This window comes from Macaca fascicularis, chromosome 2, assembly GCF_037993035.2.
Source record: "Macaca fascicularis isolate 582-1 chromosome 2, T2T-MFA8v1.1".
In the NCBI taxonomy this organism is placed as follows: Eukaryota; Metazoa; Chordata; class Mammalia; order Primates; family Cercopithecidae; genus Macaca; species Macaca fascicularis.
In genome coordinates, this window is record NC_088376.1 from 188,317,691 (window position 1) to 188,336,850 (window position 19,160).

At 35.8% G+C, this 19,160-nt stretch overlaps 1 long non-coding RNA gene across 1 annotated transcript in view; it reads right to left on the bottom strand.

The window, feature by feature from the left end:
• Positions 1–227: 227 nt before the first annotated feature.
• Positions 228–19,160, bottom strand: part of LOC123571752 (uncharacterized) — a 57,856-nt gene continuing 38,923 nt past the window's right edge. The window contains exons 2-3 of the long non-coding RNA XR_006695958.3: positions 4,918–5,120; positions 228–3,711 (exon numbers count right to left, since the gene is read on the bottom strand). This is a non-coding gene — a long non-coding RNA (uncharacterized lncRNA). The remainder of the gene's footprint in view (positions 3,712–4,917; positions 5,121–19,160) is intronic.

Below are 19,160 nucleotides of genomic sequence, written 5' to 3' on the forward strand. Positions count from 1 at the left end.
TCTGTGGAATTAGGGCAATGTCTTCTTTGTCATTTCTAATTGTGTTTATTTAGACCTTGTCTCTTTTTTCTTTATTAGTCTAGCTAGCTATCAATCATATTTATTTATTCTAAAACCAAACCTCTTGTTTTGTGGATACTTTTATTGTTTTCCCCACCTCAATTTCCTTCAGTTCAAATCTGATTGTAGTTATTTCTTGTTTTCTGCTAGTTTTGGTGTTGGTTTGCTTTTGTTTTTCTAGTTCATCTAGGCGTGATGTTAGATTATTAGATTATTAATTTGACATCTTTCTAACTTTTCAGTGGTGTAAACTTTCATCTTAACATTGCTTTAGCTGTGTTCCAGAGATTCTGGCATATTTTATCTTTGTTTTCATTCATTTCAAAGAATTTCTTGATTCCTGCCTTAATTTCATTCTTTACCCAAAGGTCACAAAGAAGCACGTTGTTTAATTTTCACATAATTGTATGGCTTTGAGTCATCCTCTTGGTATTGATTTCTGTTTTTATTGTACTGTGATCCAAGAATGTGGCTAGTATAATTCTGGCTTTTTTGAATTTGCTTAGAATTCTATTCGGTTGATCATGTGGTCAATTTCAGATCATGTGCCATGTACAGATGAGAAGAATGTATATTCTGTTGTTGGAAGGAGAGTTTTGTAGATGTCTGCAAGGTCCATTTGATCAAGTGTTGAGTTCAGATGCTGAGAATGTCTCTCTTGGTTTTCTGCTTCATGATGTATCTAATACTGTCAGTGGAGTGTTGAAGTCTCCCACTATTATTGTGTAGTTATCTAAGTCTCACATAGATCTCTAAGAATTTGCTTTATGAATCTGGGTATCTCAGTACTGGGTTCATATATATTTAGAATAGTTAAGTTTCCTGGTTGAATTGAACCCTTTACCATTATGAAATGCCCTTTGTCTTTGTTCTATGTTTGTTGGTTTAAAGTCTGTTTTGTTTGAAATTAGAATAGCAACCCCTGTTTTTTGTTTGTTTGTTTGTTTGTTTGTTTTCCATTTTCTTGGTAGATTTTTCTCTATCCCCTTACTTTGAGCTTCTGAGTGTTTCATGTGAGGTGGGTTTCTTGAAGACAGCCTACAATTGAGTCTTGCTTCTTTATCCAATTTGCCTTTTAAGTGGGATGTTACCTCATTTACACTCAAGGTTAAATCGATATGTGAGGATTTGAACTTGTCATCATATTGTCTGTTGGCTGTTACGTAGACTTGATTGTATAGTTCCTTTATAGTGTCAGCGGGCCTCGAACCTAAGTGTGTTTTTGTGGTGGTAGGTAATAATCTTTCGTTTCCATGTTTAGCACACCCTTAAGAACCTACTGTAATACCAGTCTGATGGCAAGGAGTTCCATTAACATTTGATTTTGTGTAAAGAATCTTATTTCTCCTTTGCCTATGAAGTTTAGTTTGGCTGGATGTGAAATTCTTGGTTGAAAGTTATTTTCTTAAAAATGCTGAATATAGGTCCCCAGTCTCCTGGTTTGTAAGGTTTCTGCTGAAAGGTCTGCTATTAGCCTGATAGTTCCCTTTGCACGTGACCTGCTCCTAATTTCTAGCTGCTTTTTATGTTTTTTCTTTCACATTGAGCCTGGAGAATCTAATGACTATGTGTCTTAGAGATGGTCATCTTGTATAGCATCTCAATGGGGTTCTCTGCATTTCCTGAATTTGCATGTTGACCTCTCTTGGGAGGTTGGGGAAGTTTTCATGAACAATACCTTCCAATATGTTTTCCAAGTTGCTTTCTTTCTCTCTCTCTCTCTCTTTCAGAGATGCCAATGAGTCGTAGGTTTGGTCTCTATAATAATTTTATATTTATTGGAGGTTTTGTTCATTATTTGTCTTATTTTATCTTTATTTTTGTCTGATTCAGTTGATTCGAAGAACCTGTCTTCGACCTCTGGAATTCTTTCTTCAGGTTGGTCTATTTTGCTGTCAATACTAGCAACTGTATTATGAAATTCTTGTAGTAAGTTCTTCAGTTCTATCAGCTCAGTTTAGTTCTTCCTTAAAATGTGTATTCTGTTTTATATTTCTTATATTGTTTTACTAGATTCCTTAGACTCCTTGGATTGGGTTTCAATTTTCTCCTGACTCTCAATGATCTTCATTTCTATCCAGATTCTGAATTATATGTCTGTCATTTTAGCCATTTCAATGTTGTTAATAACCACTGCTGGTTAACTAGTGTGGTTGTTTGGAGGTAAGAAGATACTGTAGCTATTTGAGTTGCCAGAGTTCTTATACTGGTGCTGTTTTAGCTGTGTGGGCTGATTGTCCTTTAATATTTGAAGTTGCTGTCTTTTGGATGGGTTTTGGATTTGTGTTTTGCTTTTATCTTTGATGCCCTTGAGGGTCTAATTGTGATGTAAGGTGGATTCAATCAACTGGCTTCATCTTGGAAGATTTTGGCGGGTGGAGGTAAAAGGGCTCATCACTTCTAAACTGTGTGCTCTAGTCTTGAGGGGCTGGTACTGGGTTCCTGGCTTTATTCTTTGGCACCTTGAGGTTAGACACCTCCAGCGCTGGGTGGAGGCTAAAATGTTTCTGGTACCCTGGCAACAACCCTCTAATGTGGGGTCCCAGCCACAGTCCTTCTTCAGGATGATGGCAGCAGGACCCACACCTGCACACACATCAATAACAGTGATGGTGCAGTGGAGTGTCCACATGTTGGCAGGGCCAGGGCACCAGTGGGGGCAGTATGCTGGCCTTCATGCATTGTCAGAAAAGAGGCAGCAGTGTCAGTGTGTGCACACTTGTGCCAGCAGCAGTGGGGTAACACGGTGCATGTGCACATGACGGGAGATGAGGGGACGGGAGGTCTACTTATGCACATGTGCCAGCAAAGTGGTTCATAGGGAAGGGCTGGACTCATGGAAAAGTGCATGATGGCAAAGCGATGGGGTGAGGTTCAGTCAAGGGAGGCTGCAAGTGGGTGGCTGCACATCAGTGGAGGGCGGTCTGCTGGAACTCTACAATGGTTAGGCATGGTCTGCTAGGTGTGGTCTTCCAGTGAAGGAACTATAATGATGGATCCCAGGAAGCACCCTGCTTGGGCAACCAAGGCTGAGGGCTGAGATGCAAGTTGGGGTGAGAAGGCTGGGGCCCTAGGAGAGGCCAGCAGACAGGCGGATGCTCAGATAAGACTGCCCCCATCCCATAGGCAAGACTACCCTCCTCTGTCCAGGTCTGGCAGTTACCAAAGGCCAAAGGCACTTAAAAGAGCTTGGCAAGCTTTGGCAAATAGGCATTCCTGGCCATGCTCCACTGCAGCCCTTCCCATGCCAAACCTTCTGGGCTCCTCACAAGCTACAGTCCTGCCCCTGCTGCCTCTCCAAACTTCCCTCCCTGCCATCCCAAGTGTTGTGGAGCTTGTGGGGTCTCTTGCAGCTAGGATTCTGGAGGTCCCTGGTGAGAGCAGGCCACTCCTGGCCAGTTTAACTCATCAGTTCCCTGGGAGCCACCGGGGAGGGCGGGGGACAGGGACAAGTCCTGGTGCTCAGCAGCCCCATGCATGGTCCCAACTTCCAACCCCTTCATCCCAAGGTCTCTGTCCTTCCTCTGTCCACTCTCAATGCTGTCTTTCTGAAGATCTGCTTAGAGTGTGCCAGTGTTCTCCATGGCCTGGTCTCTTGGTGGGAGATTTTTCTTCGTGGCTACCGCTAGTCAGCCATCTTGGCTCCAAATCCTAGAAGAAGAATTTTAAAGAAATCACTTTAAATCTTTGGATCATTTTTTTCTTACTGTTAATTGAAGAATATGTAACAGCTAACAGAAAAAAAAAAAAATTAAATAATAATAGTCTTCAATTATCAAGGAGTTACAACATGTTACAACATGCCAATCAATTTACAACAATTATTTTGTTTAATGCATAAACATATTCAAACCAGAAATCAGCTAAGGGAACCATGATCACTGGCTAAAAAGAATGAGTTGTCTGGCTGGTGGTGTATCTACTAGACAGATCTAGAATCAGGCTAATGTATCCCAACATCAAGTGAGTTAAAGCAACAGGGTTTAATTAAATATAATCGCTATTCACACAGAAAATAATTTAATAATTTAGTTATATTCCAAAGCACCAAAATATAAAATTCAATAATAACAGTTAAACTCTACTGAGTAGTTAAGCATAACACTAGAAACTCTGTTACAGCACTTCACATATTTCCTATCATTTAATCCTTACAACAACTATGTAGGGTAGGTGTTCTCATCTGTGTTTTACAGATTCAAAAGCGGAAGTTCAGAAATATCAAGCAGTTTCTCTAATAACTATAGATATAGACACAACCAGATTTATTAACATAGATGTACTCTTTTTCTAATGTAGGAGATTACATTAGAGCTCAACGTAGCTCCTATAACACAGATAAATAAATAAAATTGATTAACAAGATCAAATTTTATTTCTCAGTTACATACAATTCAAGGCTAGAAGGAGGCCTCTACTCTCCTCAGCACACCGTTTTATCTCTAGGTCCATGAAATCTGTTCTTAGTCTCAACATTTCCCAGACAAAGAGAAGGGAATGCCTTCTTTCAAGGCACAACCCAGAATTTGCACACACATATCCATGACATATAATGTGGAAGAGCAATTACTAAAACATGACGAGCATATTTCATTTTTCCGTAGACAAGACCATGCATATGCAAGCATATGAATAAGCTTTTTGCTATGTGCAGTGGAAGGGAGAAGTGCATGATGTCTTTTTGTGCAGTTTATTATTGAAAAATGTGCTATGGGGGTAATATTTTTCTTTTGTAGTGTACGCTAGAAAACATGTCCTGAAATTAATCTTAACAGAACAGCACTTCTGTGTCTAACAAGGAAAAACACCACTCTACAATGAAAACAAGTAAATAAAACAAATAAAAACAGGTTTTACCTGCATGCCAATCCTGCACATTGTTGTCTGTAGAGTTTAGTTGGTAGTCAATAATATACATCTATATTATTGATTCGGAATTGAAGAACATGGTGAAATCTTTCATTGCAATCACATTTCATCTAGTGAATATATACATCTTTCAGCATGTTGGTGAAAAAACTGGCAATAAGTGGGTGACTAGTTTTCCACAGTGAAGTATGCTGTCAGTAAAAGGAGAAGGTGAAATTAAAATAGGGAGTGAGATGAAAAACATTCCTTTATGACACCAACGTTACCAGAAAAGACCATTTGAATGATTACATGCAGCTTGTTTTAGTGGAACATCTCAGGAATACATTTAGTATCTTGCAGAGCCTAAAGCCATCATTTCAGCATCAAAATATTCTAATTTTTATCATTGAAGACAAAAGTATATCAAAAGTATTACTATGAGATTACTGAGAGTTTTCCCTAGCATTTGAATGTTTTCTCATTTTTTGGAGGAAAAAATAGGTTTAAAAATATATATCATCAGACAGATTTACAAACAACATGAAAATGCTGCAATAAAGCAGAATTTCAGAGTTGAAAGTAAAAAGTGAATAGAAATTAATGAATCTGGAGTCTGGAACAAACTGCCTCATTGACTTAGAAGGAAGTTTGATTTAAATACCCAGAATGATACATAATTAAAGCCATTTACAAAGTATTATTGTGACAAGATTTTCTGCTTTAGTTAAAAACAGAATTAAAAACTTGGCTGTGGAAGACCAAGGCAAGACGATCACTTGAGGCCAGGGATTCCAGACCAGCCTGGCAAACATTGTGAGACCTCATCTCTACAAAAAAAAAAAAAAAAAATTTTTTTTTTTTTTGAGAGGGAATCTCACTCTGTCGCCCAGGCTGGAGTGCAGTGGCACGATCTCGGCTCACTGCAAGCTCCACCTCCTGGATTCACACCATTCTCCTGCTTCAGCCTCCCGAGTAGCTGAGACTACCGGTGTGTGCCACCACACCTGGCTAATTTTCTTTTCTTGTTGTATTTTTAGTAGAGACAGGGTTTCACCATGTTAGCCAGGATGGTCTCAATCTCCTGACCTCATAATTCACCGGCCTCAGCCTCATTAGCTGTGCATAGTGGCATGTGCCTATAGTCCTAGCTACTCGGCAGGCCGAGGCAGAAGGATACCTTAAGCCCAGGTGTTTGAGGTTGCAGTGAGCAGTTATTGTACCATTGCACATGCCTGTCTGGTCAAAATGGGACCAAGACCTTGTCTCAGAAAAAAAAAAAAAAAAAAGAAAGAAAGAAAGAAAGAAAGAAAGAAAGAAAGAAAGAAAGAAAGAAAGAAAGAAAGAAAAAGGAAAAGAAAAAATTTGGCTAGATGAGGATTGTAATTTATGACTCAAGGTAATGTTTATCAAGTTTAATATTGATACATTGGTTACAAATGACATTCTCCTCCTCACAAATAGGGAGCTGGTATAATTGCCAATTTAAAATATTATTACAAACACTTTAAAACATAAATAATTTAAAATTGATGGTTTACATGTATGCTGAATGTTGTTAAGAGTTTCACGGGTTCTAAAAGTTGACGAAAACTATTCTGTATTTTATAGCTATTATTCCCAGGACACTGTTTGGAGAAGATTTACAGGATGAAGGAAACTTCTCTTAATATTTAGCATTCACCTCGACATCTAAACAAGAAACTATGGAAGTGCAAAAAAGTGAAAAGTTATACAATGAATTTCAGAGCAGTGCAAATGTGAATGTATTCCTGAATTGTCAACTCAATTGACAGATCCATCCATTTTAATCAAAGTATATTTTAATAGTACATTACTACAATATCAGTTTCTGAATTCGAGATTCCTCATTATATGAACTACCTTGTTTTCTCTATTGACATTTACACTCTTTTTATTGATCCTTTTATTGATACTCTAACCTGTTGTATATCTTTTCAACAGTGAATTAAGAAAGAGAATGATCATTTAACTGTGTCCTTTTTAATACGTATGTTTTCCTTTATTATCATACCCAGAACCATGTCATAGAGATAATTAAGCTAGTTTAGCAGAATTTATTTTGTATAAAACTAGGATATAGTCAACTGTTTACTATAAATAGAAAAGTTTACTATTTTTTCATTTATGTGATAAAGCTGGTGATATGTTTTCATTTTCTTATTCATAGTATGTTTTAGGACTTTCTGGACCCACTTAACAATCAGAAATATAGCAAAAGAAGCAGCATCCTCTTTGACTTCCTCTACCGGATGTCCCCTATTTTAAAAACAGGCATGTAGCAGAGATTCAAGGCTGCAAAACAAGATGAATCGAGCAGAAGAAGATCATTAGAAAGAACAATGTGGCACTCATCATTTTGTGCTGTCACAACACCATCTGTGTTGCACCAGACCAGAGTAACTTTGACATGACAAATAAACCTCTTAGGGGAAATGGGGATTCTATTAATTGTTCCGCTGTCTGGCCAAACACTAGTGATATACTCTCCCCTAATGCAGCTCCATACACAATTACTATTATTGAATTAACAATAGCAATGAGTTATGATTTTTAAAACAACATTTATTTCCCCTGGATGAAAAATAAGACTTAAAGTATCATAGTCTCACCAGGGTGGTATAAATATATTTATGCAGTCTCGCAATTATATTTACACCTCACCTGGGGGACTGACTCCAAAAATAAATATTGTTTTCTTCCCCTTGCTAATAAATATTTTTCATTAAAACTACATCATGTGTCCTCATGGCAGTCATTTTCCTCAACTGCAAAAAATGGTGAGGGTATTGGTTCACATAACTTTTGATCTGCCAACACTGATCTTTTCCTGAGCATTACTATTATTAACAACAATAATGGCAGCTAACATTTATTGCAGGTTTATACATCCAGCTGCCATGTTAACTATCTATGTGTATTATCTCATTTAAGCCTCACAACAATCCTATGAGACTTTTATTTAGCCAAATTTCTAGATCAGGAGTTAGCAAACATTTTTGGGAAAGAGCCAAATAACAAATACTCTAGGCTTTGCTAGCTTAACAGTCAGCCAGCCACAGCTACTCAGCTGCTATTGTGGCTCAAAAGCTGCATATGCAATCCATAACCAAGTAAGTGTGATTGCATTACAATAAAAGTTTTTAAAAAGATAGTATACTAGATTTTGTCTGTGGACCATTGTTTGCTACTGCTGTTCTAGATGATGAAACTGGTGTTTAGTAAGTTTAAATGACATGTCCAAGTCACTAACTAGTGAGGCCAAAATTTGAAAACAGACTAACTACAGATATGAGCTGCTAACCACTATATTACACCTCCTTTAGTATTCTTTAATATTTTACAAAAGAAAGATTGAAAAAATGTAAAAATTTTAATGTCTTAAAAGCCAATGCTGGAATTTCTGTTAGAGAGGAAATGTATTTGTTGTAAAGACGTCTTGCTAATTCACCTGGGGAATGTTGAGAATGTAAAAGCAGTTGTCAGCAGGTCTCAGGATAAAAGAAAAGAAATGAATAGAAACTTTGAGGTGCAGAAAGACAGAGTAGAGAGAAGAGAAAATAGCTGAATGTGTGACGGGTGATAATAGCCTGAATTATAGAAAAAAGTCAACAGATACAAATGATTTTTTTTAATAAAAGGAGATGATTGGGAATTTCTAACATTGTGTTGCTTAGGCTACAAGTAATAAAAAGCTTACAAAATGTAGAAAGATGCTTTCTCACATAACCTAAATCAAAAAGTAGGATAAGCTCCAGGTGAGATAGTCACAGATCCAGCTCTGCCCCTCTGCTGTTGCCTCAGCTCTGCCCTTCTCTGTGTTGATTAGACTTTCTCCACAGCAGCAAGATGGCTGCCAGCAGCTACTGAAGCAACAGACTGCTGTTCATGTACAGTGAAGAAGAGAAGAAAAATATCCTGTCTCCTAACAATGGGGAATATTTCTGCTTATTAATAATTAGTTCCCCCAAATCCCAAGTGCTTGGAGTTTAATTATGAATTCCTAAAGCATTTTCTGGAAAGGAGGGTGGATTTCCCAATGCTGACCTCCTAAACTACACAGGCCCTGTAACTACAAAAGTGGCCATTTCATTTGAGTCATATGGGCTGTGGGAAGATGCATGGCTATCTGAACAAAAATGAGATGCTTTTGGGAATACAGAGAAAAGATAAATATAGATAAGCAAAATGTATATCTCTAATTCATATGATGAAATCTTTACGTAGCTCTGGAACAAGACTGACTTTTAAAAAATAAGAGAACAACAAACTGGGTTTGCCATTAACATGGAACTTACCTGTTTCAGAAACTGTCACATTAAAACATCACATAAAACATGAATGTTTTACTTTATGTCAGGCAATGTGACAGATCCAGGGTCAAAATAAAAATTTCTAGTCTTGCAGGAGATAGCACATAGATATTTTGAAACAATCTAGTAGTAGATTAATAGTAACGTACCTGAGATGCTACGGATGTACTCAAGACTGGAGGAATCAGAGAAGTCTTCTAGAAGAAATGTCTTTGCTTTCTTTTATCATTTTTATGAATAGAAATTAAGGCTATATGACATATAATCACAATATGTATACAAATATATTCAACAACAAAATATTTTCCTTACAAAAATATAGATATGACTAAGTACATCTCACAATATCACAATATTCCTTGAAAGGCATTATGCTAGGTACCAGCGAAATCTAGAAGCAATATGCTTGTAAATTCTATGTAAATATACAGATACATATATATCAACTTTAACATTTAGCACTCTAGAGAGCATGTCTATTCACATTTATTGACATTCCTTTACAAATTCAGCAATCAGGCTTAGATATTAGACGTGAAACTATATGGTGAACATAGAAATAGATTTTTGATTTGTGCCAAAAAAACATATTTTTTAAATTGCTGCAGTATCCCTTAAATGAGTAATTTACTTTGAAATGGGAACATATTTTATCTACAGGGTATTCATTTTCTTAATAACTGAATCTGGCATAACTTGCTAACAAGACAGCTTGCACTTGCAGTTAAGAGAAAGCACTCATGGTTATAGGTAGTTGAACATTTTAGAAGGAAAATCACTTAACCTACTCAAATTTAGAGCTTTAGAAGGAATACATTAATGTGTAAAGGAAAGAAGACACAAAGCATAAATGCTTTTAAATTATCTTTTCCCCAGATAAAAATTATAGTACCATGACTTTCAAGCAGCCATTAAAAATTCAACAATATGGTTTTGTTCTTGGAATTATTTTAAGATGAGGTTTGTCAAGTACAGCACTATTGATATTTCAGACTGGAAATAATTCTTTGTTTTAAGCTGTCCGATGCATTATAGAATATTTAACAGCATCCCTACCTTCTACCCACTAGATGCCAGTAGCACTTCCTAGTCATGACAATAAAAAAAAGTCTCCAAACATTGCCAAACATCCCCTGTGGGGCAAAATTTCTCCTGATTGAGAACTACTTTCTTAAAGAATAATTTTAGTATTAATCTACTGCATAGTAATTATTATATAACAATTAAATTTCTACCTATTATTAGTTTTCAATATATAAATAATCATTTGTGAAAATAATGAGCAAGCTGCTTCTGAAGTAAAATTATGAAATGGCTTCAAAGTCTGTAGAAATTACTGCAATAGCCGAAGGGTTATAAGAATCATAAAGTCAATAGAGATAAAAATCATTTCACAATGATTTCAAAATTGATCATAACATGTAAAGATATCACTCCTGGTTTTTGACTTACGATCCACACCAAAAAAAAAAAAAAAAGACAGGAAAAGGTTTGAATCATCCAAGAAATGTGGAAAATAAGTAGTGAAAGAAACACAGTTTAAACCAAGGAAAACAAAGCAAAGTTTAGGATTCAGGAACAATTCAAAAGTGGAAGTTACTGGAGGATTCAAAAGCAAAGGTTAAAGAAGAGTGATTCTTAGGAATTCAAAGACTAAGTGACTGCCAGAGCCATTCTCTTTCTACCCATTTTTTAATCATCTTGAGGACCCAGATAATATAGAAAAGACAGAAAGCATTCTGGCTTTAAGAATCCTAGGAGATTTTTTAAAACCATGTTATAAGGAAATATTATTAGATTGTGTCTTATCTCTTCTTCAACATTAATGTTGTATGTTCAAATATTTTTCACATACAAATTAATGCATACATACTTCTATACTTATTAACGTATCATCTCTTTCAATCTGGCTCCCCAATAAAATGTCTAAGATGCTGTCTGCCACCTATAGGCACAAATTGATTTTTTAAATAAATAATTGAATATTGGATAAATGGCTTCTGTTTCTTCTATCACTATAACAACCAACATTCCATAAGAACAGCTTTCATCAAGAAAGTCCTTCTTTTAGAGATCTCTATCTTTTTTGACATTCCATGACCTTTAATACTCCCCAAAATTGATCCAGATTCCAAAACCTTCAACTTTTCATGACTTAGTATCCTCAATCTTACTTTTACTGCCCTGACATTCACAAAAAAACATACAGTGTATGTTAGATAAGAAAAAATAGTCTTATCTGGAGAAGCCAAAATCCATATAGTAGAGAAAAAAATACAAGATATGACATATAGTATTGTAAAGCACTTACCTGGAAAATAAAAGAGTGGTTATACATTTATTCAAAATAATCCAGCTTTGAGGAACTAAGTCTCCATACAATCTTCTGGCTTGGTTACAGAGAAAGCCCAAAACAGGTTTTATATTTTAAGTACTAGACAACAATGAAATTCTTTAAAATCCTTTTCATATTTTAGAACTCAACATGCTTAAATGTTAAGATTCTCTGGCATTAGGTCTCTAAGCAAAATAATAATTAATATTTAGAACCTATGGCTCTCACAGATCCTGAGGTTAAGTTACAGCAGGAAGTCAAAACCAAATATGCCATCAAAGAGGCAGAAATATATATTCATTTTCATGTTCCTATATGACATAAAGAGAGATCAGTAGTTTTCAATCCTGCCTCCATATTGTAATCACCTGTAGAGCTTAATAAAGTACTACTGCCCAGATGCTATTCCTAGAAATATAGATTTAATTTTTCTGCATTGGGGTCAGAGCCTCATTAGTTTATAAAAGCCCACAAGTATTAGATTGCTAGTTTTTGGCAAAAACCACAATTATTTTTGCACCAACCTAATAATTCCAATATGTCAACACTGAGATACAGGCATAATTGAAAGTTAAGCTTTGAGGGTGGGCGCAATGGTTAGCACTTTGGGAGGCCGAGGCAGGTGAATTGTTTGAGCCCAGGAGTTCAAGACTAAACTGGACAATGTGGAAAAATCCCATCTCTAAAAAAAAAAAAAAAAAAAAATTAGCCAGGAGTGGTGCTGTGTGCCTGCAGTCTCAGCTAGTCAGGAGTCTAATGTGGGAGGATCACCTGAGTCCAGGGACGTTGAGGCTGCTGTGAACCATGAAAAAAAAAAAAAAAAACCACACACACACACCTAAGCAATGAGGGAGAAATAGAAACAGAGAAGTTAGATATTCATTAAAGCCATTACCTGGTATTTTTAGTATTTGTTAGTGTAGTTAATTAGGTATGTCTTATTCAGAAAATACAAGGCAACCTGTGCCAGTATACATCAGTGTTTGACAGTACAAACTCCTGGATTCAAATTTTCCTTGCTGCATTTCAACATGAATTAAAATATTTTCTCTTTCCTCTCACTAAAACCTTTGTTAGCGTTGTCAAAATTTTGACACATTCTCCAATATTAAAAGATATAACATCTTATTGTGTGAAGTAACATGGTCCTTTCAGTGATAAGATTCTCCACCTCCGAAGTTAGTGTCACTAGAAAAAAGTAGAGAAGAATCTAGCCAATCCCATTGTAAATCAGTAGTCTAGGTAGTCACATGACTACAAAGTGATGATGACATGAAATTATCAATAGATTTCTCATGACAACTGACAACTTACAAGGAAATAATTGTCTTCTGTCTGAATTCAGTCAAATCTGTACATCTGAAAAATACATAGTTTTTGATCCCAAGAACAACACTGATTAAGTGAATATCTAACAAAGTGGGATTTCATCAAAGCAACTGCATAAAATTGAGATGGGGCTACATCAATGGTAGGTATGTTGAATAGCAATAGTCAAATGAGGCTTCATATAAAGTACACCTACATGAAACATACAGATGACATATCAGTTTACACATGTACGAGAAATGCAATAAATCTCTAAATGTGCAATAAAATAAGAGGAAACTGCTTTTTTAAAAAGTTAAATTAAAAGCATTATGCTCGAGGACAAAGAAATTGAGGCACAACAGCAGTAGCATTTTGGGAATTGCAAAACAATTGGACAGACCCGAAAGCTAAATCTACAATGGGTAGTGGGGTCAAGTTTTAGGAATTGGAGGCACTGGTTATCTTTGATGGCAGAGCTGCTGGAAGAGATAAAAACAGGTTATTGCTCCTCCTCAATTCCAATAAAGGGCAGAAGTTTTACTCTGTAGAGAGATTGTTACAGAGAAACCCAAACATGGCCACTGATCGTGTACTATTTTCACATCCTAATGTGATTAATCCAGGAGAGCCTCCCTCCAAGATTTTCTTGATAGAACGACCAGAGAAAAACTACCCCTTCTTCAAGTTGAGAAATTCAAAGGATGTAACCTAGGAAATGTTAGGAATTGTGCATACTGCCACAAAAAGAAATCTAAGAAAATGAATCCACTAACCAATAAAGAGGCCATAGTAAGAATTGGAAACAGACAACCTCGTTAATACAGACTTTAAGTTTTAGGAAATGTGTAAGTGACTGTTTTTGCTCCATGTTGACCTCAGAGTTTGGCACATACTACAGCAGGTTCTAAATGGAAGTTTGTTAAATGAATACATCAAGTTTCTGATTTCAGTTGTTAAGATCCTAGAAGATTCTCTGCTTCCTATAGCTATCCCAGCAGTCATCCCTTAATATATATACACATATATATATGCTTTTTATATTTTCATATATATTTATACTTTTATATATATGATATATATATCTTTGTGTTGACATTAATTTAAATTTTGTCTTAATTTAAACTAATGTCAATTAGTTTTAATTGACATTTAGAAATCATTCAATAAATACAAAAACAATACCAAAAAAGGAAGGAAAAAAGTTATAAGCCCTAAAATGTAGAAGTAGCTTGTTCAAGTTGGGCTGGGGGACAGTGACGATCCTTCCATCCAATGCTGGAAAAATAATTGTTCTAAGTCAGGGAAGCAGTTTATTAAGCAAATGATAGTCTTTAATATGTGCCTGCCTAAATTCAATCTTCAATGGGAGAAAAATATTGGAGTATTGGAATGCTGCCTTTGTTTCCCAGGATTCAGTAAGTTCCCATAGGAGAGATACAACCTTTAATCTAAGTTTGTCCATCTGAAAAGAGAAAGGCCATTACAAGCCTAAATGCTTTTTAAAAGACACATGTTCTACTTGTGGCCATTAAGCTGTGACTTCTAAACTTTATAATTAATGCATACTAGAGAATTTCAAAAGTTCTCTACTTTACATCTAAATTTGTGTTTGCAAAGGTTAGGAAGGGAGAAAAACTGCACTAGCTAAGACTGGAACCCAAAAAGAACCAATATAATGGGGTAGTGTCTTCTATCAGGCTGCTTTTGAACTTTCCTTTTGTTGTTTTGAACTTCCTGTCTGGCAAAGGTGTTAACTTTTCTCTAAAAGCACCAGAAAAGAAAATGCAGACTCTAGGCTTTGAGCATTTAAGAAGCTCTGCCTTACCACTCTGGCCTACTGCTTTCTTCTGTTTGGGCAGTGGCTTAAACCAAAGGCACTTTGCTGAGACCTGGCACATTGAGAGGGTGTGGGACCTGTTACTAAGAAACAGAAAGTGCAAAGGAGAGATCCATATACAAAGATCTCAAATTCACAATTCTTAATTTTATTTATTGCTGAAGAATTCTCATCAAATGAAACTTACAGGCAAGTATACATAGAGCTTAAGAAAGTGAGAGGAAGAAAAAAAAGGAGAGATATACAAGGAAGAGGAGGAGAAGAGAAAATAGGAAGGAAGGAAGGAAGGAGTGAGGGAAGGAAGGAAGGAAGGAAGGAAGGAAGGAAGGGAGGGAGGGAGGGAGGGAGGGAGGGAGGGAGGGAGGAAGGAAGGAAGGAAGGAAGGAAGGAAGGAAGGAAGGAAGGAAGGAAGGAAGGAAGGAAGATTGATTCTGAGAATCCTTAAGAAGGAAGGAAGGAAGGAAGATGGAGGAAAGATGTATTGTAAAAGAAACCCCAGGCTTGGTAAACAATGGTGTCTTATTATTTAACTGCAGAGGCAATCTGCATGGTTGTCACAGAATTTTCCTCCAGAGATAGACCATCCCACAGCTGGTCAAGTCTCATAAATACCCCTGCAGATATGTCTATAAAGAACCTTGGGAAATTGAATTTTTTCAAAATTCCATTTGGGTATAACCAGGACACCAAAATTTCTGACCAGATAAATCATACCACTTTCAGGAAAGTGAGTAAATATGTGGATATTCATCAGTGTCCCAGCCTAGTTTGATAATAATGAAAGCTAACATTAATGGAATATGCACTCATTGTACGCAGGCATTGTACTAAGGGCTCATTGAATCCTCAAAACAACTCATGAGATAGTTCCTATCACTATGTTGGTTTTAAGAAAAGAAAACTTGCTTACAAAAGTTAAGTGCACTGCTCATAGTTAGAAAATTCATAAGGGTAAGAATCCAAACCCAAAGAGTTTGACTCCAGGGCCAGCCACTGTAACAGCTCCGCTCCACTCTAATAATTATGTAGTGGTTTTGGACTCTTCACAGCTCATAATTCTTCATATTTTCTCCTTATTTCAGTGGTTCTTGGTTGTGGGAGATTTTGCCCCTCAGAAGGTATTTGGCAATGTTTGGAGACATTGTTTATGTCACGAGGTTGGTGGAAGGGTGCTACCGACATTCAATGGATAGAGGCAAGTGATGGTACAAAACATCCTAAAATACATAGGAAAATCCCCAAGAAGAAATAATTAATCAACCCAAAACATCAATAGGGCCACTGTGAGAAGCCCCTGCCTTGCCTGGAAAAAAAAATTTTGGCTCTTCATTGTACATTGTGAGTATTGGGTGGTCAAAACTACCACTCTATACACGAATTAGCTAACCCCATCTAAACTTAGATGAGAAAATACCGCATTGCCCAGACATTCTAGATGTAAAGTTGGATTATATTTTTTGCTTGTCACCTATATGGGAAAGGGTAGGAGAGTTTGTGATTACACAGAAAGCAATTGAATATAACACAGAAGTCCTTTTGAAATTATACATGTGGAGAGTTGTGTCAGAAAAATGGTGGAATAGGAGTACTATGGCTTCACTGCCCTCAAACCAGCAACTACTTACAGACAAAGGATACCTTTGTGAATATCTCAGAATTAGGGAGGGAGGCTGAGACACACTGCCTTGAACTGCAGAGATTTGAAAAAAGCTATGTTCAAAGAGTAAAATAAATAGTTGTCTTTCACCATGCTATCCCTCCTTCAAGCCAGCACAGTGCCACACGAATAATTCCCCTGGACCTCCAGTTTTTACAGTGGGAGAAGTAAGTTGAAAGTAGACATTCAGCTTCCCTACAATTCTGGGGCCCCTTACAGGAAGAACTGATACACCACAGTAACAAAATAAAGGATCAAAATTATATCATCATCTCAGTAAATGCAGCAAAAGCATTTGACAGAATTCTACACCCTTTCATGATAAAAACTCTCAACAGATTAGGTATAGAAGGAATGTGCCTCAACACAATACAGGCCATCGTTACAAACTCATAACTAATTTCATTCTCAATAGTGAAAAGCTGAACATTTTTCCATCAGGGACAAAACAAGAATGCTTTCTCTCCACTTCTTTTCACCATACTACTAGAAGTCCTAGCAGGAGAAATTAGGCAAGAGAGAGAAATAAAATGCATCCTAATAAGAAAGTAAGAAGTAAAATTGTCTCTATTTGCTGATGACAAGATCTTATATGTAGAAAACCCTAAAGTCTTCACTAAAAATGAGGAAAAAATGCTTTTAGAATGGATAAATGGATTAAGTTGCAGGATATGAAAGTGACATGCAAAAATCAATAATGTTTCTATATACTAATAATGAACTACCCAAAAACAAAATTAATAAAACAATTTCATTTATAATGGCAACAAAAAAGCTAAATGCTTAGTTGTAAATTTAACTAAGAAGATAAAAGACCTGTATATTGAGAACTATAAAACACTGATGAAAGAAGTTAAACAAAACACAAAAACACAAATAAATGGAAAGATAGTCTATATTCATGGAGTGGGAGATTTAGTATCATGAAAATATTCATACTCCTCAAAATGATCTACAGATTCAATGACCTAATGTGATTTTTCAGAGAAATATAATAAAGTAATCAAATTGTATGGAACCACAAAAATTCTGAATAGTCATAAAAATATTTACTGAAAAGAACAAAGCTGAAGACAGCTCTCTTCTTGTTTCAAAACATATTATAAAAGAACATGGTACTGACATATAAACAGACCCACATGACCAATGGAACAGTATAAAAGACCCAGGAATAAATTCATGCATTAATGGACTACTGATTTCTGACAAAGATGCTAAGATCATGCAATGGGAAAAGAACAGTCTGTTCAACAAATGCCATTGGGAAAACTGGATATACACCCTCAAAAGGAAGAAATTGAATTCTTGTCTCACACCATATATAAAAATCACCTCCACATGGATTAAAATGTAAACATGGAACCTGAAAGTATAAAATAAGATATAAGAGAAAAACTCTAAAACATCGGTCTGGGCAATGACTTTTTGGAAAGGACTCCAAAAGTACAGGCAACAAAAGCAAAAAGAGACAAATGAGATGGCATTAAACTAAAAGGCTTCTGCTCAGCAAAGCAAACAACTAACAAAGTGAAGAAACAACCCAGAGAATGGGAAAAAGTAGTTGCAAGTCATACATCTGATAAGAGATTAATATGCAGAATACATAAGAAACTTAAACAACTCAATGACAAGGAAACAACACATTTTAAAAAATGGAAAAAGGAACTGAACAGACATTGCTCAAAAGAAGACATAGAAATGGCCAGTAGGTACATAAAAAAATGTCATTATAACTAATCAATAGGGAAACAAAACTTAAACTTACAATGAGATATTTCTTTACAGCTTTTAGAATGACTTTTATCAAAATAAAAATGAAAGATAAATGTTGTTGAGGGTAAAGCAGAAAGTAACTCTTGTGCGTTTGTTGGTCAGAATGTAAATTAGTAGCCATTATGAAAAAAGGTAAGGAGGGTCCTCAAAAAACTAAAAATAGCATAACCATATGATTTAGTAATTCTACTTCTGGATATATATCCATAAAGATTGAAATCAATGTGTTAAACTGATATCTGCACTTCCCTTTTTATTACAGCATTATTCATAATAATCAAGATATAGAATTGATCAAAATGTTCATTAGTAGAAGAATGGATAAAGAAGATGTAGTGCATATATACACAATGGAATACTCTTCAGCCTTAAAAAGGAGGGATATCTTATCATATGTGACAACATGAATGAACCTGGATGACATCATGCTAAGTGAAATACGCCAGGCACAGTAAGACAAATACAACATGACTTCACTCATATGTAAAATCTAAAAAAGTTGAACTCATATAAGTAGAGAATACAATAATGACTACCAGAGGCTGGGTAGGTAGAGAGGAAAAGAATGAGGAGTTGTTGATTAAAGTGTACAAAGTTTTAGGTAGACAAGAGGAATAGATTTTAAGATCTATTGTTCAGCAGGGTGACTACAGTTAATAATAATCTATTATATATTTCAAAATAACTAAAAGAGTGTATTTCAAATGTCTCATCTTAAAAATGATGGGTAAGCAAGCTGATGGATATGCTAGCTTGATTTAATCAATCCACATTGTATACATATATCAAAACATCAAGTTATACTCCATAAATATAAGCAATATGATTTGTCAATCAAAAATAATAAAAATTTAAAAAAAATTAATTAGAATTACTGTAGAATAACAACAAAAAATTATACACATGGAAAAACAGATGTAGGTACTTTACATTCACAGAGTGGACTCTCGTAGACATTTGACATTTTTGCTACCTATAACCACCTCCCTCCCCTTAGTGACTAGA